The sequence below is a fragment of the Astyanax mexicanus genome, chromosome 23 (assembly GCF_023375975.1).
Source record: "Astyanax mexicanus isolate ESR-SI-001 chromosome 23, AstMex3_surface, whole genome shotgun sequence".
Taxonomy (NCBI): domain Eukaryota; kingdom Metazoa; phylum Chordata; class Actinopteri; order Characiformes; family Acestrorhamphidae; genus Astyanax; species Astyanax mexicanus.
In genome coordinates, this window is record NC_064430.1 from 4,255,000 (window position 1) to 4,280,583 (window position 25,584).

The following is a 25,584-nucleotide window of genomic DNA, read 5'->3' on the forward strand; positions in this document are numbered from 1 at the left end:
GTGGAGCTACTTTGAGCTGAATAATGGTGGAAAAAAGTGATTTATCGGGGTAAATTATGCCCCGTCTCACCCAGTCTGAAGGGTGTTTGAACAATGTATTAAAATTTCTGGATCTCTGAACGCTGTGGGAGAGCGGAGGTGGGCTATTCATCAAAGGTAAGAACTTTTTATCATGTTTTACTACAACAAAAGTCCATTTTTTCACTGGAGTTCTTCTTTAAGATGGTCGAGAGGGGCTTCACACTAAATACTATCTCTCTCTTTTTGTGTCAAGACGTTTTTAATGCTGCTTAAGATACTTTATTTAATATAATTATAAAGGCACTTACTTACTAAGAAATATTTAACTTTAACTATAAAAACATGCCAAAAACTGTGTGTTTTCTTTGCTGTACAACCAAAACAGTATAGTTATTAAAGGTTCTATAACAAAGTAAGTGTGTGTCTACTCCGGGAGTCCACTCAGACCACCAGAAAGCAGCAAATTTACCTCGAAATTTTTATTTACGCTTATTTTTCTTCCCTTTTTTTGGGTGATGACAGCATGGCAGCCGGTGCTACCCCGGGATTAGAATCGCCCCCTTGCTCTAGACCAAGAGCGCCGCATTAAAGTCTTCCACATTTGCGAAATTGCAAACAGATGCAACTCAAGTACCTGCAAATAATCTGCCAAGACCAATTTCAAAAGGGAGATTTCCAAATATGTGGAAGTCATTAGGACGCGTATTATTTTTGCGATGAGCAGGAGGCTCGCGCTGGCTCCAGAAGCAGATGGGTGCTGCTTTTATTTAGACCGAAGAAAGAACGAAAAAAAAAAGGAGAGAGAGAGAAAAAAAAGAAGAGAAAAACGTCTAACATGTTATTCCGGCATAAATGAAGATATATAATGCTTATGAAACAATTACGGCCCAAATATTGAAGTTTCAAAGGCAACAAAAGAATGTCAAATTTCTTTTCATCATTGCCCGCTGCAATCTTTCATCTTCCACGAGGCTCTGCTGTTTCTTCTTGTTGGTTTTCACCACAGATAAGACACGAGACGGAAAGATCTGAGGACGATGGGGAAAAGTAAAATATTAAAGGTAAAGATATTAGGTGCTTTTTCTTCTCTTTAAGCGAACTGCTTTGTTCGTGCGATGTTTCTTTTTTCCTTCCTTTTTTTTTTGCTTCCTTTTTGTCCTTTTACTCGAGAAACAAGTGAACTGAAACATCTGAAGTTCCTGGCTCTTTATACCCCCCCTAAAACTCTGAATAAAAAGCTTTAAAATGCTTTAAAACACTGCAAACTTATTGCTGCAATCGCTGGTGTAAATGAACAATCAACAAACTTACATTACAACACTGTCAATGCAATACAATGCAAAAATTATACACAAAGTTGAACAAGTTATATTAAATCTGCAATGTTTCTGTTGAAAAGGGACACTTTTATACAGTATACAGTATATCTATTAGAACCTATCCATCCACCTATCAATGAGAGCAAAGGGAAGGTCTCAATTAAATTGATCATATTTGCCTTTTGCATTTGATCTACAAAAAAATCACTAATTATTATTACTTTTCTAACATCAGATAAAATTTACACTGAATAAAACAGGATTATTACCTTACTTATGAGTATTATTTACTACAGATATAACACTAAAGGGACAAAACATATACAATAATAGTGGAAAAGAAAATTTTGAAAGAATATGCTTTAAGCAATATTAGCTGAATTAATTCAGCTAAAACTATGCATGCAAGAATTTTATATTTTATAAACCATTTAAAATCTAATCAGATACAGTGCAACAATTAATACTACCCATCAAATTTACTTGTAGAATTACAGAATCCTTTGATTGTAAAATAACCTGTTTTGTTTTATTTTATATATTGTTTTTATTTATGACATGGAAATTTTTAAACAATATTTACGCACTAATATTAGCATATTAATAACTTATTAGCTTGCTAATCAACCAGCAAGCTTCCTTGGTCATGTGACTGCATTAAATCAAACCAATTAACAAAACACTAAAGTCATTTTAAAGTTTTATTTTTTTGTTTCGTTTCTTGGTCCCACTTTTTATAATGTCTCTAATAAATTACATATGTAGTTACACATTAACAATTATGCAATTACAGTGTAACTACTGGTAAATTTGAATTGATACAGATTGGCAAGCATTGGTAACAATGTGTCCTTTACCAGTGGTTATTACAATGTTATTACATAATTGTTAATATGTAACTACACAGTTAATAGAGACTGTGAAGTATGAATTGTTACATATTGCCAATCTGTATCGACACATACTTCACCAGTAGTTATTACAATGTTATTACATGTTTGTTAACATGTAACTACACAGTTATTATATACACTTGTAAACTGAGCCTTTTTCTTTTTCTTTGCAAATGAGTAAGTTAAATATGTTAAAATATTAATATGTAAACGATTTTTATGTAGAAAAAAAAAACAGATAAAAACAAGGGTGTAATAATTCTGCTCTTAAATATGGCTTAAATATACACTTTTCTCACCCTAAGCTCCATAAAACAAAGATATAGAGAGAAAAAAAAAACAGGAACAGAACAGAAATTCTAAATCGTTCGATTGAAATCAAGCCTCTTGAAACAATGAGCATTCAATCAGATTCCTCATAATTGTAACAGTAGGAAGCATTTTTTTCGTTTGCTTTGCACGCACAACACACACTCATATACACACACTAATACACACACACACACACACACTAATATAGTATACACACATGCTTTGTTGTTCGAAGGCTGACAAACAGAAGAGGGAGGGAATAGAAAGAGAGAGAGAAAGGAGAGAAAGAAGAGAAAGGGGGGGTGGGATCAAGTGTATGAGAATGCACTGAATTTAAATGTTGTTTCCCTAACCTACTACGTATGTCTTCTTCTCTTTCTCTTTTCCTCTCTCTCTTTTCCTCTCTCTCTCTCTCTCTTTTCCCCGGTCTGGGTCGCCCATATTATTCGTTTCCTGTCTCATTGTGGCTGGCAAAAGGAAAATTCTGTAATTGAGCGGTACAGAACATGTGCCCTCCCCACTCGAAGATGACAGATGGATTATAAAAACTTCAAAGGCTAGCATTTGGAGCACCAGGGGAGAGATGGTAGGTATTTGAACTATCATTCTTTACCCAGGAGACAATGGCTGCCTGACATGGTGCATACATCAAGGAACAGTGCAACCACACAGACATAATCTCTCTCGCTCAGTCTCTCTCTCTCTCTCTTTTACTCTCTCTCTCTCTCTCTCTCTCTCTCTCTTTCTCTCTTGCTCTCCCCACTATATATTTAACATCCTGTTATGAGCAACTTTCAGTCAAGCGCAGAAAACAAGGCGTGGGGCGAGAGAGGAATACAGCGACAGAAAAAAAAAGAGAGGGAGAGAGAGACTGATAAGAAGAACGAGGGAGGAAGGGTAGAGAGTAAGAGAGTAAGAGAATAAGAGGCCTGAGATGGCTCTTAAAGCTTTAATATCACCACAAAATAGCAAAGAACACTGAATAAACTTTCATATTTTTATCTTTTAAGGTTAATGATGTAAAAACATGTTTTAAGCAACCTTTATTTAACCCTTTGGTGTATTCATTATTTTTTGCATTTCTTTTGTTTGTGTTTTTTTTAAGACCCTAATTTTTGAAAATAGAGGGGTTTTTTTTAGATAAGACGTATTTTAATACTTTTTAATAAAATATAGCAAAGAACACTGAATACTGTTAAAAGATTAACCTTCATCTTTTAACGGTAATGATGTAAAAATCAAGCTTTTAGCAACATTTATTTAACAATTTAAGCATTTAAGCCAAAAAAAAAAAAAAAAAATCTTGCTTATTGTGTTTTTTACGACCCTAGTTTTTGAAATTGAAGTTTTTTTAAGATATTTTAAAAGAAAATAGCAAAGAACACTGCAAAAACCGTCATCTTTTAACATTAATGATGTAAAAACAAGCTTTAAGTAACTTAGTTTTTAAAATTGAAGCTTTTTTTAAGATAAGACGTATATAATACTTTTTTATTAGAAAATAGCAAAGAACACTGAATAAACTTTCATATTTTTATCTGTTTAAGGTTAATGATGTAAAACAAGCTTTAAGCAACCTTTGTTTAACCCTTTGGTGTATTAATTTTTTTTTTGCATTTCTTTCGTTTGGGTTGTTTTTAAGACCCTAGTTTTTGAAACTAAAGTTTTTTTTTTTTTTTAAGTATTTTAATACTTTTTTAATAGAATATAGCAAAGAACACTGAATTAACCTTCATCTTTTAACGGTAATGATGTAAAAACAAGCTTTAAGCTATCTTTATTTAACCCTTTAACATCCTTATGAAGCAAAAAAGCAAGGGTGTATTCATTTTTTTGTATCTGATGCTACAATATGCTGGAAATAATATGCTTTTATAATATACAATTTAGACCAAAAACAGCCCAAAATCAAGTGAAGATTATTAGTATTAATCAACATTACTCTGCTCATTGGTAGAGATGTCAAAATAAGTTTGTGTTAAGTTTAAAACCTTCTTTAATAAGATATAGTGACTCAAATGTGCTCTACTAGAACAGTTGAGCAGAAGTTGTTGGCTCATAAGCAAGGATTTCAATGGTTTCAATGGTTAAAACTCTAAAACTCTACAGTCCCAATGCTTTTAAGTGAGAGGTGCTCCTTTTAACTAATATTATATAGTGTTTCTGTTGTATAATAACAACGATAAAGAGTAAATACAATATGTACAGTACATATTTAATGTTGGTAAAGTTTAATACAAATCTTACATATGGTACCATAAGGTTAAATCAGTTAAAATCAACTTAAAATCAAGTAAAAACAAGTTTTATAAGCTTTTCAACACTCTTTTCCCCCTATACACACTCTGAACTCCTGCCACACCAGGGAAACTAGCGCCGGCCGCTAACATCGGCGTACAGCGGAAAGTATGTATTCATTTCAGAAACTATTTAATCTAATTATCCAGCCATGCGGGCTAAGGATAGCCCCGGCCGAGCCCCTCAATATCAGAGCCGGTGCTGAAGAGAATGGCACTGGTGCTGTCGCTCTCCCCCGTCCTCTGCCTTGATTCACTTATGGCTGTGATCTATTAAAAAAACATGGCCATCTGTCCAACTTCCTTCAGCACACAAGCAGCCTATGGGCAAACTACTTTTAATAATATAGAGACAAGGCGCATGGATGCCACTGCGCATACCTAATGCAGAATATATAAGCAGTCCTGCACTCCATTCTTGATTTTTAGCAAGATACACCACCCCCAAAATCTAGAAAGCAACCAATAAAACGATAAGAACAATGTGTCTTTGTTTTATGTAGAGTAAAAATTATTCTACAGTACATATGCACTGTATATACACTGATATATACTCTAAATCAGGTATAGCATCAAAACATTAAAGGTGAAGAAGTTAAGACTGACTATTGTACGAGAAAGTCACCTGTAAAGACAAGACACGACCAGACAAGAAACGACATGACGAAACAAGGAAAGACATGACAAGACAAGACAATACGAGACAAGGAAAGACAAGACACAACAAGACGAGACAAGATAAGACACAACAAATCAGGTGTAGCATTAAAACATTAAAGGTTAAGTACTTGACACTGATCATTATATAAGAAAGTCACCTGTAAAGACAAAATATGACAAGACACGACAAGACAAGACATGACTCGACAGGACAAGACAACACAAGACAAGACATGACATGACTCGAAAGGACAAGGCAAGGCAAGACACGACAATACAAGACTCGACAGGACAAGACAACACAAGACAAGACATGACATGACTCGACAGGACAAGGAAAGACAAGACAAGACACGACAAGACAAGATGACACAAAGCAACAAGACAAGACAACACGAAAAGACAAGACAAGACAAGATAAGTCACGACAAGACACAACACAAAACGAAACAACAGGACAAGCCACAACAAGACATGACACGACAAGACCAAATGAGAGGGTTATGGCTCAACAGTGGAAACCTGCTGCCCCTGGGTATCAAACCCATAACTTTGTTATCATTATTCCAATAAACCACTGAGCCACCATCACCCAAAAGTGCAGGGTTTGGCTTTGCTATGGCGTTTCTGGAGCAGTGAGGGTTAAGAATCAACAGTGGGAAATTGCTGAGCCTGGGTATCAAACCCACAACCTTCTACAAAAGGCTTTAGCATATCCCAGCTAAAATACAAGGGCAACCATGCTATGGTGCCTCTAAATTAGTAGGCCTTGCTCAAGGACCCAGTAGTGGCAGATTGGTGGACCTGGACATCGAACCCACAACCTTGTCATCGATGGTCCTGGAGCTTTATCCACAAAACCACCCCAGGAAGTGGGACATGCGTATAAAGCAGCAAGTGAACAGTCAGTTCCTCAGAAGTTAAAGTGCAGTAAGTGGGGGTTGGCACAATACTACTTTTCCATGTATAAATCAAAACCAATCAATAGATCTGTGTGCATTGCGATACGGTTAATGCAACGTAATAGCGCAGTCACTGCAAAGACCATAAAAAAACATTGTGATGCTGAAACTGGCACTCATCAGGACCGCCCCAGAAAACCCTCTGGAATATAATCAAGAGAAAGATGGATGATCACAAGCCATCATACCACCAAACTGAACTGCTTGAATTTTTGCACCAGGAGTGATTGCATAAATTTATCCAAAAGCAGTGTGCAAGACTGGTGGAGGAGAACATGATGCCAAGATGCATGAAAACTGTGATTAAAAACCAGGGTTATTCCACCAAATATTGATTTCTGGACTCCTAAAACTTGAATTATGGATATGAACTTGTTTGCTTTGCATTATTTAAAGTCTGAAATCTCTGCATATTTTTTGTTATTTCAGCCATTTCTCATTTTCTGCAAATAAATGCTCTAAATGAAAATATTTTTATTTGGAATTTGGGAGAAATGTTGTCTGTAGTTTATAGAATAAAACACAATGTTAATTTTACTCAAACATAAACCTATAAAAAGCAAAATCAGAGAAACTGATTCAGAAATTGAAGTGGTCTAATGCAGAAACCAAACACCAGGATTATTAACATTAACACACACAGGCGTCTCACCCCTGCACTTGTAAAGCTGTCTGACACTGAGCCTTGACTTTGCACTCCTGTGACCTTTAGTTTGACCTTTAGTTTGACCTCCCACAGCATGAATGTCTGTGAATGGCTCAATGGATTTGCATGTATATTTGTATATATGTCTGTGTGTGTTAGTGTGATTTTTTTAGCAAATCTGTGTCTAAATGAATATATAAGCATGCATATGTGTGTATATTGTGTGTAAGTGTGTGTTTGTGTGTTTAAGTGTGTGTTTGTGTGTGTGCCGCCCTTCCTCCGTGTGGTCACCTTTTCAACGTCCATCAGGATTTCCCTCTTAATCCTATTGGATCATCCCATCACTGCTTAAAGGGTGTTTATGTGTAATGGATTCCATCTTCCTCTATTCACACCCCACCCCCAACACACACACACACACACACACACACACACAGAACACTCATACACACACGTGTGTATTCATGCATCACACTTTGTTAACACTTTTTATCTACAACTAAGAGAAGGAAAAACTGTAATAACTTTTAATGGAGGTCAATAGAAAAAAATAATTCTTATAAATTATATATAATTTTTGAGCATTTCTATTGCTCTTTTTAATCATGAAACTTTGCTACTGTTCATAGAGAATATGTTAGATTTTAATAATGTCAAAATATGATTCAAAAAGGTCAGAAATTATTTCTTATTAATAATAATTATGCTTAATAATATTAACCCTTTTAGATCTGAACTATGATCCTGTGTATAAATATAAGTATATAAATGCTTCTGTTTTCTGTCTTTAATGCACAAAAAAGAAGACTCTAATATAAACCCTAATATAAGATATTTATAATGAATTACTTAAATATTTATCTTTTTTATGTCACTGTTGCATTGCATTAGTTGCCTGTGTTTAACTTTTTTTTATTTTTTTTATTTTATACTTGATATTTATATACTTTTTTATTTAGAAAATAAAGAAACACATTTCTAATAATGATAAAAAAACGTGTTCCAAAAATAAACTTTTTCTTTGCCTCACGTTGAGTGTTGTTTTTTTTTTTCTTCAGTGCAGTGGGTGGGGCTAAGCTATTCTTTAAGCTATTCTTTATTGCTAAGTCTTGTGCACCTTTTTTTATTGGCTGCTTCATGGTCTGTTCAAATGGACAACAAGTCTCATTTAATATTATGTGCAAAAAAAACGTAAAAAAAAATCAATTTTAAACAAAAATACAAAATGTAACATTTTTGCATTGTAAGAAATTAAAACTTCAACTATATATTTTCATTGTATGGCAGTTTATTGGTTTACTTAATTCACAATTCTTAATTTAATCAATTATTAAACATAAATAGGTCTTAAGAGGCTAAAGCAAATATCTGCCCATGCTAAAATGATTCCAATATTCCGATATCATCATGCATCTCCAGGCCTGACACGATAATAATTATTTGTGGACGATATATCTTCCCAGAAATTATTGTGATACATGGTAATTTTGTCATTTTAAGACTTTTAAATACCACTGACATAATGATAACAGATAAGCATAAAAAAGCAATTATACACTTTTTAAAGAGACAACAAAATTTTGAGTTAATCATTTATTAGAATTAGTTTTATATAGAATTATATACTTATTTATTTACCTACTGCAGTTTACAGTGTGTGTATGTAATTTTTCCATTTTTTTACCCATCATACATCAGTCACACACTCCCATATTATTCCGATCACTCGCCTACTGGATATCTTGCATATCTCTCTTCTCTACTAATCCTATCTCTCTCGCCCTATCTCTCTCTCTCTCTTTCTCTGTTGATCAACCTCTTCCCAATGGCCGGCAGCACATGTGTAAATGTGTATATGTGTGTATTGTGTGTGTATAAGTGTGTATAAGTCTGTGTGTGTGTTAGAGCAGACTCCTAGCCCCTCCCTCTCATTACTAACTAACTGCGCTGTTTGATTAAGAGCGTGTTAAGGAACGAGAAAAAATACACAGGCTGAACCTCCATAATTAAGATTACTCCCAAGATTACCCCCCGACAACAAAAGCAGCGCGAGAGCAGCGCGCGAGAGCGGCAGGAAAAGAGGAGCGTGGATGAGTGTGACCCGGCTTCTCCGTACACTGACGCCAGCCGGCCCCGGATCAATCATTCGACCCAGCGGGATGCGAGGACCCCCGCCGCACACACACTTGTGCTGGCACACACACACACACACACCTACACCTCACACACACACACACACACACACACACACATCTTCATATCCAGACCGGAGACATCCGTACAATCAAATAATGTAGAATCACTGTCGCATTAAAAAAAAAAGAACAGTATGGAAAAACTTTAACATTACAGAAGAAGAAATCCTAGAAAATATTTGTCTACAACTTCCTAGAATACGCCAAATATGTAGCCAATTTAGTACAATTGTCACATTCTCATCCTTTTCCATGTCTTTCCTGGTCTGTTTTCCTGGCCATGTGCTTTCTTGCACGTGCCTCTGTGTTCTCTGTTGTCTCCACCCCTGTAACTTCTTCACCTCATTACCTGCCCCTAGGTGTTTCTTGTTTCCTGTCTACTTTCATATATATATATATATATATATATATATATATATATATATATATATATATATATATATATATATATATATATATATATATAGCCCCTTTGTTTTTGTGTTTCATTGTCGGCTCTTGCGTATGTTCAACATCAGTCAGGTTGCATGTGATTCTTTTTTTTTTTTCTTTTCTCAGACTAAATGTACTTTGTGATTATTTATTGTTAAAGCTTTTGATCTATTGTTTGTTTGTTTGTTTGATTTCGTTCTTTATTAATAAATACTCGCAATTTCATTAACTTACACACATCCCTTGCTGCATCCTGACAACAATATATAGACAAAATTAGGAGTTTGTGCTGTCCAAGGATGTTTTTTTTTTTTTTTACAATTTCTACGATTTTGACGAAACACTGCTGTAAGGATTTGCTTGCATTTAGGGACAAGAGCTTTAGTTATCTCAACAGTCCTGGAATGCTGGCATTAGCAATGATGCCAATGTGAGTTCAATATGTTCGATATCTGCTTTAGGGAGTCCTTTTCTGTTGGAGACACTTCCCTACAGGGTCTAGACAAGCTGCATTTGTGCAATCGCACATTAGAGTCAGTGTAATGACCTTAGGGATAGATATATATGTGTGATTTTCAGTGATTTTTGCCAGAGTTACTTGTCTGGTTGCAAGGACAATTCTAACCAGAAGCTGCCAGTCACAATCATTACTATTGAGTCATTACCACTGTGTTGTCCACTGTAGGTGGTAATATTAGTCTTCTAGGACATATTTAGGGTACTTGTGTTTCACAGTAGAACGTTTAGGGGGGATTTTAAGGATGTCCCATCATTTAACTGTATCTGGAACCAATTTTAACTATCAACTTCCTTTTTTTCCTCAACTGCCTTGCCAAGGTTAAATCTTACTCATGAAAAAACTGACCCCATAAAGTATCACTTCATGGAAACTTTTCCTCAAACTCAAAAACTCAAAAACGCTGAAGCCTCAAATTCCAGCAAATTGGCACCATTGACCAAAGACACGCTTCCGCTAGTGGTCTTACACTTACTTTCGGACCCCACTGTAAATTTGGTTCATTACAGGTTTTAAGGCGAAGACGCCGACAGTTTGAGGCGCGTGCCTATACGCCCACGTTCTGACGGGTAAAAAAGCGGGAAAGCAGATAAAAGGAGGCACAAAGATAGATGATCAGAATAAACTGCGTCCTAAATGAAGGAACTAAGACACAGCCAGCACAACAGAAAATTAGACGCAGACAGCTTTCGTATGCAATAACACAAACGTGTGCGCTCACATAAACACCGCGGTGTGTGCGCCCGGCCGCTGCAGGTGCTGTGGGACTCTAATGAAGACAAATAAAGGCGCGGGAACGCCTAGAAGTCCCATAATAACAAATAAAGATCAATACTGTTCAGAGGAGAATTATTAGCCAGCTTTGTGAGTTTTAGCCAAAAGCCTTTGGCTCTGATTTGCCTGTCTTGCTCATAACTTCCCTCGTTTCAGAGTGCGGCGCATCTTTTGCATCTTTCTTTCTTTCTTTTTTTTAACCACCCCTCCTCCCATACTCCCTCCCTTATTTACTAATAAAGCCCCCCTCGAGCACTCACCCAACCCCTACCCCTCGCCAAATCAACCACCCAACCATACCCCACCCAACCACAAATCTTCAAGCCAACTATGCCTGTACTGACTCTATGCTGACTGACTACTGTTGAAGACAGAGGCTCATCTCAGGTACTGATGGGTTAAGGTAGTGTCTTAATGGGATTGTATAGGCTCACCTGGGTCTTGAACTGACCTCAATTGTGGTCAGAGGCCCAGGGGTCATTAATATAATCATATATATCTAGCTCATAATTTTACACCTTTCTTCCCATCTTTTAACCCCCTTTTTACTTCTTCTTACTTCTAATAAAGCCCCCCTCAAGCATCCAAACCAACCCCTCATCAAATCTTCCACCCAAACCAGCCTTTGCTGAGGACTCTAATGGATTGGTCTTCAGCCTAGGCATTGCTGGATCAAGTAGGTGGGCTTTGAACCGACCACCCCTATGGTCAGAGGTCCATCGCCCTGAGTGCACAGCTACGAGACCCTTTTACTCCACCTCATAAGACCATCGAACCCCACCTTTACTGACTCTATGCAGACTACTGTAGTAGATTGGTGTTCATCTCTGGCATTGCTGGGTCAAGTAGGTGGGCCTTGAACCTACCACCCCTACGTTCAGAGGTCCTTCACCCTAACCACACAGCCAAAGCACCATTCAACATCACCTACAATCCAACCAAACCCACCTGTACTGACTATGCTGACTACTGTTGTGGATTCTTCCAGTAAGTGGGCCTTGAACCTAACACCCCTATGGTCAGAGGTTCATCACCACCACCACACAGCCATGGCACCACTCAACACCACCTACAACCCTAATGAACCCCACCTGTTATATAGTGGATTTAGTTTCAGCTCAGGCATTGCTAGGTAAAGAAAGTGGGCCTTGAACTGAACACCCTTAACGTCAAAGGTCCATCACTCTGAACTTACACCACGTAACACCACTAAAGCCAACCAGTACTGACTCTATGTGGGCTACTGTTGTGAATTTAGGCTCAGCTCAGGCATTGCTGGGTCAAGAAAGTAGGCCTTGAACCTACAACCCTTACAGTCAGAGGTCCATCACCTCAACCACCAGCCACAGCACCACTCAACACCACCCACAACCCAACCTAATCCCACCTGTACTGACTCTATGCACACTACTGTAGTGGATGGGTGCTCAACTCAGGCATCGGTGGGTTAATTGGTTGGCCCAGTGGGATCGCAGGCCCACCTGGGCCTTGAACCGACGACCCCTGCGGTCAGAGGTCCATCTCCCTGACCACGCAGCCGCGACGCCGCACATTAGCCAGGCCCTCCTCTAGCTCCAAACTCGGCGCGGGAGGCCATTAATATAATCACAGGGATGTAGTGTGCGGCGGAGAGCCCCCGGGCTACGGCAATCAGTAGGGCAGAGAGAGAGAGAGAGAGAGAGAGAAAAAACGAGAACGAGCGAGCGAGAGAGAGAAAAGAGAGAGAGAGAGAGATACAAAAACGAAAGGAAAAAAAAAAAACCCTCTCCCGGAGCTTTCCCCGTCTGGCTACAGCGCTGCAACTGAAACGAGATCACAGCAGCTCATCGCTCCAGTAGAAGCGAGGGAGCGGGTGGGCCGGGTTTGAGGTTTTCTCCCCTGCTTTAAACAGGGGGACCTCCCACAAAGGATTGATGGAGGGAGGGGGCGCAAGGCAAAGGGGGGCTATGAATCTTCCTCTCCGACCTTAGGTCTATTCTACCCGGTTGATCTAGCGATGACTGGTCACAGTATCATCATCATGCAAATTTAAACAGAGACGATCTTTTACCCGCCTAATGACGCGGCGCCCACACGTACAGTAGAAAGTGTTAATTATCAACACCAGAGCATACCCCCCCAACCACCCTCCCACCCCCAGCACGCACAAGCCGTGCGGAGACGTCGTCACCAGCCGAACTCACAGTCATGCGAGTGAAGACGGAGTCTCTGTGACCGGGAGACGCGTACGCCGCTCTGATTCAGCCATGTGCATGAGCTCAGCGTTAGCAGAAGTGTCATCGTTTTATCGTTTTCCGCTACGGGAAGAAGCTCATCAGATGTTCTTGGACACAGACCTAGCTGTTTTCTCCGTCAGTTCGCGATAACTTATGAATAATAAATATGAAGCTGTTTCCATCGATTTAGCCAGCTTGTTGTGATGTCAACAAAAAGTTACAGTATACAGAATATGTGCCAATTATTCAAGCTAAACCTGATATTCATAAAAAACAAGGAGGGAGGGGTCCCTATCTTTAAACAAGGAGCTGAGCATTACAAATCAACCTAAAAGTATTAGGAAATGGGAAAATTAAGAATATTATCTGAAGAGTATGCTTTTTATCATTTTTCTGGATCATTGACTCATTGAAACATAAGAGACCACTCCAAAAATATGAGTTTCTTTGATTTTACCAAATTGAAAACCTCTGGAATATAATCAAGAGGAAGATAATTGAACTGCTTGAATTTTCGCAGGCAGTAAAGGCATAAAGTTATCCAAAAGCAGTGTGTAAGACTGGTGGAGGAGAACATGATGCCAAGATGCATAATAAAAAACTGTGATTAAAAACCAGGGTTATTCCACCAAATATTGATTTCTGAACTTTTTCTAAAAACTTTATGAATACGAACTTGTTTTCTTTGCATTATTTGCGGTCTGAAAACTCTGTATCTTTTTTGTTATTTCAGCCGTTTCTCATTTTCTACAAATAAATGCTCTTAATGACAATATTTTTATTATTTATTATTTATTATTGTAAGAAATGTCAAATATTAGGAAAAAAGTCAAACTGTCTAAGTGTCCAAACTTTTTTTTTGTATTTGAGCTGATCATTTAAGGTTAAAACCCAGACTATGAGTTCTACATCACTGTATCAAATCCAATTTTTAGGAATTTTTAGGAGCTGTAATTTTAGATGACATTGCCTCATCCTTTTTTAAACCATATCTTCTCCATAAACATCAACTAAACACATAAAAATCACTTTTTCTATGCATATGTAGCAGCATTTCAGCTTTTTCACACTGTATTGGAGCAGTAGTGTGACAGCAGCCTGTGCTTCAGAAAGAATAACCTGCTGTCCTCTCTCCTAGCGTAGTGTTTTTTGGCTGTGTACAGTATCCAGTAGAGCAGGCAGGGACACAGGGGAGGGAAGCCTAAACGATACTTCTTGTTCACTGTGGCTTGACCTTGGGAGCCCTGCAGTGATTCGGCCGGCTATTTCTGACACACTGTCGCGAGTGCAGCAGTAACTGAAGCTAGAGTATTCAAGTCTGAGTTTTGGGTTCAAAAGCGGTCAGACTTTTCTTTCATACCCATCCGTCTCCCTTAGAACTGAATTCACAGCTTTTTTGAGATGTCATAACCAACACATCTCTATAAGGGCTCAACAATACATATATATTGTTTCAGCATCTGCAATGCAAAGTGGCCATGTGCAATACATTGTCAAACTACAGCATGCACACGCAAGTTTAATTTAATTCAATGTTACAACTATTATTTTTTTTTGCTACTTCATACACTATAATAAATCACATTTTCTCATTTTCACATGTCTACCAGAAGTGGCTACGTGGTCAGTATTATATAATATCATTTAATCATACGTTTTTATCCATTATTGAGTTACTGACATGTTCGGGAATTGAGTTCAGTTTCATAGACTCACAGCTAAAAATCTTGTATGCATAAGGTTATCCAAAAGCAGTGTGTAAGACCGGGGGAGAAGACATTACAGCATTTTGAATGGAAATTTTCCAGTGAAAAGAAAACATGGTTGAAGACTATACGCTTAATCCTCATAATGTCCAAATGCTTGTCGACTCTACTTTGACTTTCTGGCACAGTTTAGATGGTTTACACGGGTAATTGCTGCTAATTCTAAAGTCTAGGGTTGGTTCTGGGTTCAAACACAGTCTTCCTTTCTTTTTACAACAGCATTGGTTTGACAAAAAATATTTTAAGAGGCTTTTAATATGATAAAATTAACAGCTCTCTGTATACAGTATTGGTCAGATTTTGATTGAATATTTTCCATAGCCAACAAAAAGGCTTAATCCTTGTCTATGAAACTGCCCAAAAATGTCCAAATCTGCTCTTTGACATGTTCTTCTCCACCAGTCTTACACACTGCTTTTGGATAACTTTATGTGTCATATTGGTCGATTTTCTGCACAGTATTTTAAACAGAGATTTGTTTTCAATGTATTTATTGGAATTCTGCATTCGAACATAGTCTGCCTTACATTTTTTTCTGCCCAAAAAGCTCCAAATCTTTGTAGATTCCCTTTGTAATAAATGCATTTAGTTACTTTTTAGTTACCTATTGCAAATATGTACTGCCAAAAGAATATAACTGCAGTGATTTGTCTATTTCTGAAGCACTGTAGCGTGTCTATACACTGATGTACACTTAAGAAGCCCAAGCAGCTAAACTCCTCTGGAAGTTCTGGGTTCAAACACAGTCTGAAAAGAAAAGAAAAAAAGAGAGAGAGAGAGAGAAATCCTTTCATCCCCACCCCCTCCTTCCTCCCGGAATTGGATCGTCCACGTACGTCCGGGCTGATCCATACTGACAACCTTATTTACCCAAACAGGGGCGAGAAGAACGAGGCAACTTTCGCGTCCCGCTCTCTCTCTCGCACTCGCGCTCTCTTCCCTCACTTAACTTAGCTTTCTCCCAATTACACCGATTGGCACAAACGCCATAACAAAGAGATGAAACGGGCGAAGTAAGAGACAGACAACAACAATGCCTAGTGATCAAGGCTAGGAGAGAGAGAGAAAGAGAGAGAGAGAGAGAGAGAGAGGGGGGGAAGAAAAACTAAAAACAGACAAGAAGACAAGAAGAGGAAGGGGAGGGGGCTGATTTGAGAAAATCGTCTGAGAGATTGCAGGAGATATGTTAAGGGTAAGCTATAGCAGGAGGGGGAAGGAAGCATCTTAAGACTTTAAAAGACGTGTAAAGGAAGCCGAGCGCCGGGGGAATTCTCTCCGAGAGGCCTTTTAAAATTCACCTCGGTAATAACGCAGATAAATAAAGGCAAATTCCCTAAAGTAAATACTGTTTAACTCTCACCTTCAGCAGCACTTACTTAAAACACTCTTCACACGACTGACAGCTCTCCACAAACAAAGCCGCCAGACTGCTGCTGCTGCTGCTACAGTATAGCATTGTGCTGCAGGTGAGATGTAGAGAGTGTGTGTGTAGAATGTGTGTGTGTGTGTGTAGAGAGAGAGAGAGAGAGAGAGAGAGAGACAGAGACAGAGAGAGAGAGAAGGATGTGTGTCTAACAGTGAGACAGAAGCAGGGAGGCAGGGAGGGAGGCAGGCAGCCGCCGCTCCTTTGGAGGCCTACATCAACATTATTTCGTGTTTGATATGATAATTTTTATCCTTGATACAACATATCTAAACAATGCCATGAATTTCCCAAAAGCCTTCAAGTTCCCTCAACTTTCCACAGGGAACAGCAGCCGATACAATCAAACTACAGCTTTATTAACACCTGGGGGGGGGGGGGGGGGTCCACACTCCAGCGGCTCAAGACAGCTCGTCTTCAAAACTACACAAATTACATTACATTAATTCTAATAAAACATTTTAAACATCCTGTTTAAAAGGATTTACTGTTTAAAAGATGTTGTGCAGTCGTAACCAACACAGTTTATTATAATACATCTATTTTTTCAGCCTATAGCGGCTTAAAATACTCGCTAATCAGAGCTAATCAAAGTAATGACTGAACTGGAGTTCTTAAGGTTGCAGTTTTTACTATAAACTTGAGTTTTTCAACAAAATAATGGATTTTACTGATATGTCAAAAGTCATGAGAGCTAAAAAAAAAAAAACTCTTAATATACGATAAATACCTTTTTGAGTAGCTTCCCTGAATTTTGGGGTGACCTCAATAACTTGAATCAGAATCAGTTTCTATGATTTTTGCTATTTATAGGTTTTAGTAAAATGAACATTTTAGTTTTATTCTATAAACTACTGACAACATTTCTTGCAAATTCCAAATAAAAACAGGAAAAATATTGTCATTTAGAGCATTAAGTTGTAGAAAATGAGAAGCTTTCAGACTTTCTATAATGCAAAAGTTTTACGATTTGGTGGAATAACCCTGGTTTTTAATCACAGTTTTTGTATGCATCTTGGCATCATGTTCTCCTCCACCAGTCTTACACACTGCTTTTGGATAACTTTATGCTGCTTTACTCCTGGTGCAAAATTTCAAAAAGCAGTTCAGTTTGGTGGTTTGAAGGCTTGTAATCATTTATCTTCCTCTTGATTATATTTTAGAGGTTTTTCACTTGGTAAAAATCAAAGAAACTCATCATTTTTAAGTGCACACCTAGCCACCGTTCCACTGTCCTGAGATCAGCCTCTCCGGAATTCTGAGACTCCGCCCTCACTCACCTGATGCATATTGGCTAATTGCACTTGTGTATGTGTATATATATTGGGACTCTAGCTCAGTTTCTCTGCGAGATATTGCCACTCTGTGTCTTTATTGAGCGTTATTCATCCTGTGTTTTGGTTTTCTGGATTTTTGACTATTTGCCTGTTTTTTCGACTCTGATTTTGCCTCGTGATTTTTGATATTAAAGCGTCTCTGCATTTGCATCCCATTACCTGGTCTGCGTGTTACAACAACTGTATATACTGTAGACATATATGCATGCATGTATATATTGCACTAATAAATTTATATCCGCTGTGGCCTTCTGAAGACTCTTAGAAAAGCTGCTCAGATTCATCTCCCACCCACCCGAACCAGAGCTTCCCCAAACTGCACACACGGCCTGACGTGACTCACCCGGACAAATATACACTTACCTATATACTTAATATTTGTTCTTAAAAAAAAAGAAAAAAAGCACCGCGCGAGCGTCTCGGCGCACCCGAGCAACACTGCAGGCCTGCAACTGCGGCGCGAGAGGAGGGAACTCTCACAGAAGAGCATGTGTTCAAAGCCTGGAACCTTCATTAACATTCAGACCTACTTATTTACTTTTGCTATGCCAGAAAAACAGTGATACTCTATTAGAAACTCTCAGTAGGGTAAAAAAAAATCGTGTTTTAAGATGCATGGTTAAATGCCATATTTTTTCCCCCTGATTTTTTTTTATTTTTTTTTTTTACTTAAATAGTGTTTGCAAGTAGCCACTTGAGAGAAAGATGCGTTTATATATTTAGAAGTATTAACGGGAAACGGAGGGACATGCTTTTTTCTTTTTTTTTTTTTTTGCATATTTGGTAAAATAATCTGTATTAATTACGTCTGGGACAGGCTGTAGAAATGTAGAGCATGTTTTGTTAATGCAGTGAACTGAAGCAGTATTGCACTATACTGTAGTGTATTCTGCTTTTTTAATGTATTGCAATTAGCAATACATTGGCAATAAAGCATACTTGTTTCGATCCATATATTTTTACATATTTTACATATATTTACAGGTCATGTAATAAACTATGATTTGTTAACTGATACTATGCTTTTGAGAATTGATACAATTTGATTAGTCCCATTACAACAATTGTGCTAATTGATATAAAAGAAGCAAAAAACTTTATTTACTGTACATATTACATTAAAAGTGCACTCAACATGGACATATTACAAATACTTGTGCTAAACACATTGAAACAGCTGCAAATATATTGCAATTAACGTAAAACTCAAATTGCATTACAAGAGAGAGCTCTTTCCACGACTGTGATCCTATGACTTAACTAGGCTGGAGGCGAAGTGAGGAAAATCAAGGTAGAGTGAGGTAGAGGTCCACAGTAAAGCACCAAATCAAGTCAAACCAAGTCCTGCTGGAAAATGAAATCATACTATGTGTGTGATACATGTATGTAATATATGAGTTTCACATAACTTTTCAATGATATTCTATGTTTTTTTTTGTATGAATGTAACTGAACTGCTTGAATTTTTGAACCAGGAGTAAAGGCATAAAGTTATCCAAAAGCAGTGTGTAAGACTGGTGGAGGAGAACATGATGCCAAGATGCATGAAATAAACTGTGATAAAAAAAAAACTTAAATATTAATTAGTTTTCTTTGCATTATTTGAGTTTTTTTGTTATTTCAGCCATATCTGGCCATTTATTGCTCTGAATGACAACATTTTTATTTGGAATTTGTGAGAAATGTTGTCTGTAGTTTATAGAATAAAACAGCAATCTTATTTTTTCTCAAACTTATTGCTATAAATAGCAGAATCTAAGAAAATAAAATGATATAATGATGATATAATTGTCTATTGCTCTCTTCTATTTGCCTTTCTATTCTACTGCATTTCTACTCCATTCTACTCTTCTATTCTATTCTTAGATGGCTCCAGCGTTAAGGTCAGATAAGTGCGAGTAAGATATGGACCTGCTGTCCTCATGTTTCGCTTCAAAGCAGAGGGAGCGACGTGGCGAAGCATTAAAGAGCTTTGCAGACAGCCGGTCATTTCACTGACTGCTATCGAGCAGCAGCTATCACCACCACTGCCACACACACACACACACACACACACACACACACATCTCGAGCAGCTTGTTCAAGAGCACGCCGCGGATACGTTAAGTACATCACCCCCTCTTTCTGTCAACGTCTCTATCTTTCTCCCTCTCTCTCTCTCTTTTCCTATCTGCCACCACTCGCTTGCTCGCTCGCCTCTCTCTCTATTCCTCGGTGCACCATCTCTATTTCCCTCTCTCTCTGTCTCTCTCTCTCTCTCTCCCTCTCTCTCTCGTTAATTCACAGGGTCTGATCTGTCTGTGCGGCTGGAGACGCCAATGCTATCATTATCAGCCAATTCAGCCAGCCGTTAAATGGTGGAATCAGGAGACATTTGCTCTCCTCCACTATCGCTGTGACATCATTACCGGGAGAATCAACAGCACAAGCACTCTGACCATGTGTGTGTGTGTGTGTGTGCGCTCGTTCGCTCGTTCGTTCATTCGTTCGTTTGTGCAAACCCTGCTGCCATAAGCGATTGTGTGTACTCGTGTGCTTGTCGTGCTTGACGTACGCCAGTCTAAGTGCATCACTTAATTTAGCAGCTTTTAGTTTATATATATATATATATATATATATATATATATATATATATATATATATATATATATATATATATATATATATATATATATGTGAATTACATATAAGAATAGTATTAAAAGGTTGCACTAAACACTAAAAAACCCTGGTTTTTGCTGACTCCGAGGCTAAAAATGGGAGTAGTAGTTTGGGAGGCGCACTGGGTGATGTATGGGTTTAGAGGTTTAGGCAGGAGGAAGGGAAAGCCAATCTGGTGAAGCAGCAGTGTGCCTCTGATTGGTGCCTCTAGTTAGTGTAGTGCAGTAATGTAGTGTAGAATTCAGTCATCCAGGAAAGGAGTTGAACCGCAGTCTCCCACAAAATGTGGTGTTTAAATCACTGGTAGGTGGTGTTATCCACTCCGCCACACCAATCGTGAGGCAGAAATTACCAGGTAGGACAGGTATGTTTTATTACTTCAAAGAAAAACATTTCAGCTATTAATGAAAAACAATGGTTTAGGATTTAGTTAGCTGACTCCAACCTCAGCTCAAATTTGAAACAAAGAAAAAAAAGGCTAAACAAACGCGAGGGATAATGGTTAGGAGGAGCACTGGGTGATGTATGGGTTTAAAGGTTTAGGCAGGAGGAAGGGAAAGCTGATTGGTTGAGCTGTATCAGCAGAAGCAGCAGTGTGCCTCTGATTGGTGCCTCTAGTTGGTGTAGTGCAGTAATGTAGTGTAGAATTCAGTCACCCAGGAAAGGAATTGAACCACAGTCTTTCACACAATGTAGTGATTGGCTTAATGGCAGGTGGTGTTATCCACTGCACCACACTAATTTACAAAGTTTGAAATAACCACAATAAAAGTGTTTTTTAAAGGTTTTTAAGCAGGACTTTTTTTTTTTTTTTTTTACTTCAAATGAACTAGGGTATAGTTGATCTTTAAATGATGGGTATGATATGACGGTAATGATACGATTGATGATGCAACTGGTGATCATATGTACAGTATGTATGTGCTTTAATGTGCTTATAGCTCATCTGCTTGTTACAACAGTTGTAACTTGTTCATGTAACATCATCATTTGATCTGTAACACATTCAGTTATTTATAAGAGCAATTTTTGTGGACTAAACCCCAAATTTAACCATTAAAATCACAGAAAAGGCATGCCAAAAGTCATGGGATAGCAGTGCTGTAAAGTACCTGTCTTGACAGTACCTGTCAAGTAGGTAAGAATCTCAGTGGATGGTTTGAACCTGTAAAATGCATAATGTGATGTCTGTGGTGTTATCTTGAGTGTTATCTTGAGATTATTAAGGCATGGGACCTTCCCTTTACTTGTATTCGACTCATTTTGATAATATTTAATAATATTCCTTGATACACAGTGTTTTATGTGTATAGGGAATACCTTATAGAAGATTTCTAGTCTTCTTTCTACCCACATTGGACAGTCTAGTGGGTATGCTTGGTAATGATGGTGACTGAAGACTTCTGACTTCAACTGTCCATGCACAAACTAGTTCCCATGTCTACACTGTCCCATGACTTCTTGGCACATCAGTACACGACTTTATGACCATATGAGCATATGCTGTAGGTACAATAACAGGGTTCCTACCTTTACAATAGCTGTAGCAGGGCTGTGTCAAGCTGTCAGCTTGAGAAAGTTCCCAAGTGAAGAACCTAGGGGGCGAAAGACATAGAGAGAAAAAGAGAGAGAAAAAACAGAAAGAGAGAGAGAGACAGAGAGAGAAAGAACATTAGAGCATAGTTTACCAAAGCAAGCTAAATGACAGCAATGCCACTTTCTTGCTACCGTCACTTTTTTTGCTTTTTTCTACCCTCCCATCCCTCTTTCCTGCTCTCTCTCTCTCACTCTCTTTTGCTCTGTCGCTCGCTCACTCGTTCACTCTCTCTCTCTCCTCTCCATAACGTCGCTCTAATAGCCACCTGTGAACCGGGCCGCCACATGATCCACTCGGAGGCTGGCGCAGAAGTGTCACCCCTGTGTCTCTGGACCTCTCCTCCTTCAAGGATAAATCATCATCGTTTAGCTAATATCCATTTTTAACCTTGCTCTCTGATTAACAACACCCCCTCAACCCCCCTGAACACCACCACCTCCACCACCTCGCCACCACCCACCTCCAACACACACACGAGCCCCCAACGTTATACCTCTGCCGACAACGCCAACGCCGCCGCTGCTAAATGGCTCTCCACTATTTTTATATTGCGTTTTTTTTAGTTTGTTTTTTTTTTTCTCTCCAGCCTCCACTTTTAAATGATAGGCCCTTCAAAGGCAGGACAAATAACATTTCATTAACCATGACTGTCACGTCGGATTGAAAGTGCCACTATCAGCATTTTAACCTTCACCTGCACGAGTCAAGGAAGAAGAGGAGGGAAGGGAAAAAGAGAGAGAGAGAGAGAGAAAAAAAAGGAAAAGACTCTGAGAGAGGGAGAGAGAGAGAGAGACATGTGCGTTTTAATTAACCAATAAAACAAAATACCCTCCCAGCTCGAAAACAAGACGCAGAGTTAAAGCAGAGGTTATGGAATAAGAAGCATATGCACTCAAGGAAACGCATAAATATTCTCATATTCTCAGCACGAGCGGCCTCTGCGTACATCTGGACAATGACGCCGGGGCGTACTGTACACGGTGATGAGTACGCATGTAACTGGCTATATATCATACTGATAAAAGGACTTTTTTAACATAATCATTTATCACTAGAAATGTATTTTGATAATAACGGACATAATTCAGTCATGGGGATTGGTGTAAGCAGTGTCGATCAAAGTGGTTTCAGATTTAAAAAACTGTTCACTTCATATTTTTAAGATTATTGCAACAAGATTTTGCATGATAAAAACACACTTAAAGAGCTGGGATTTTAGTACGCATTGAAAAACGGCAAACTAAATCATAACCAGACTGGAGGCAGAGCAAGGCAGAGTGAGGTAGAGAGAAGTAGATTGAGACAGAGCGAGGCAGAACATGATAGACTGAAGTAGAGGGGGGTAGAACATGGTAGAGTAAAGTAGAGGAAGGTAGAGTGAGGTAGAACATGTTAGAGTGAGGTAGAGGAAGGTAAAGTGAGGTAGAACATGGTAGAGAGAGGTAGAGGAAGATAGAGTGAGGTAGAACATGGTAGAGTAAAGTAGAGGAAGGTAGAGTGAGGTAGAACATGTTAGAGTGAGGTGGAGGAAGGTAAAGTGAGGTAGAACATGGTAGAGAGAGGTAGAGGAAGATAGAGTGAGGTAGAACATGGTAGAGTAAAGTAGAGGAAGGTAGAGTGAGGTAGAACATGTTAGAGTGAGGTGGAGGAAGGTAGAGTGAGGTAGAACATGTTAGAGTGAGGTAGAGGAAGGTAAAGTGAGGTAGAACATGGTAGAGTGAGGTAGAGGAAGATAGAGTGAGGTAGAACATGTTAGAGTGAGGTAGAGGAAGGTAAAGTGAGGTAGAACATGGTAGAGAGAGGTAGAGGAAGATAGAGTGAGGTAGAACATGGTAGAGTAAAGTAGAGGAAGGTAGAGTGAGGTAGAACATGTTAGAGTGAGGTGGAGGAAGGTAAAGTGAGGTAGAACATGGTAGAGAGAGGTAGAGGAAGATAGAGTGAGGTAGAACATGGTAGAGTAAAGTAGAGGAAGGTAGAGTGAGGTAGAACATGTTAGAGTGAGGTGGAGGAAGGTAGAGTGAGGTAGAACATGTTAGAGTGAGGTAGAGGAAGGTAAAGTGAGGTAGAACATGGTAGAGTGAGGTAGAGGAAGATAGAGTGAGGTAGAACATGTTAGAGTGAGGTAGAGGAAGATAGAGTGAGGTAGAACATGTTAGAGTGAGGTAGAGGAAGGTAGAGTGAGGTAGAACATGTTAGAGTGAGGTAGAGGAAGGTAAAGTGAGGTAGAACATGGTAGAGTGAGGTAGAGGAAAATAGAGTGAGGTAGAACATGGTGGAGTAAGGTAGAGGAAGATAGAGTGAGGTAGAACATGTTAGAGTGAGGTAGAGGAAGGTAAAGTGAGGCAGAACATGGTAGAGTGAGGTAGAGGAAGGTAAAGTGAGGCAGAACATGGTAGAGTGAGGTAGAGGAAGGTAGAGGACGGTAGAAAATGTTAGAGTGAGGTAGAGGAAGGTAATGTGAGGTAGAGTAAGACAGACTGAGGTAGATTAAGGTAAAACATGGTAGAGAGAGGCAGCGTAAGTTTGAGTAAGGTAGAGAGAGGTAGATTGAGGTGGAGTGAGGTAAAGCGAGATAGCAAGAAGTAGAGGGATATATAGATTGTAAGGGTGAGGCAGCAAGAAGTAGATTAAGACAGAGTGAGGCAGAGCGAGGTAGAACATGGTAAAGCGAGGTAAAATAATGTAGAGTGAGGTAGAGGAAGCTAGCGGGAGGTAGAGTGAGACAGATTGAGGTGGAGTGAGGTAAAGTGAGTTAGCGAGAAGTAGAGACAGATAGAGCATGGTAGGGTTAGGTAGAGTGAGGTACAGAGAGATAGAGTGAGGTAGAGCAAGGCAGAGGGAGGCAGAGTGAGGTAGAGGTCCACAGTAAATGCTCACACCAAACTACTTCTTATCCTGGGAAAAATTAGTCTTGCCAAGCCAGGGGCTGAGCAAAAATCTTGCAGCTAAAAGTATTTAATAAACTAAATTTAGGCACTACTTTTCTGTACAAACCTTATACATGTATCCCTCCACCAATGAACAGATAAACAGCCTGTTTTTTTAGAATCCTCTTAAAACTAATTTTTTATACAATACTTTCTGCAATTTAACACTTTTATGACTCAGCCTTTTCTATTCTACAACATTGAGGCAACTGAAGCAGCTTATACCAAAGATACCAAAAATGCTGTATAATGTTGCAATTAAGGTAAAATCATTAGTTAACTGTGTAAAATTGATTTGAAGCTCTTGGTTATTCTGTATTTTTAAAATCTGTTTTCCCCATAACTACATATTTCACCACAAATCCTTCTACACCACTTTCTCTTTTTTATATTTTTATATCGTAACAAATTAATTTGATGCAGAATTTTTTTTTTAAACGCCGTAGAATTTCCTTTAACACACATTTTCACACACACACACACACACACACACACACACTTATAAAAGTGACAGTGAGGGCAGAAACAGCACACCCAGTGGGCTGGATGCGAACAGGCTGGATCTGGCCGGCGCTCGTCGGCGGTTCTGACTGCTCCCTATTAGAAATTGTCAAAATATTTGCGACAGA

General features: G+C 38.7%; 1 protein-coding gene across 6 annotated transcripts in view; it reads right to left on the bottom strand.

Moving 5' to 3' along the window:
* Positions 1-25,584, bottom strand: part of znf536 (zinc finger protein 536) — a 429,900-nt gene that overhangs the window by 388,355 nt on the left and 15,961 nt on the right. For all 6 annotated transcript variants that reach the window (XM_007246936.4, XM_007246939.4, XM_049470939.1 and 3 more), the window contains exon 2: positions 21,962-22,026. The gene's annotated coding sequence lies outside the window, so the exon portion shown is untranslated. The remainder of the gene's footprint in view (positions 1-21,961; positions 22,027-25,584) is intronic.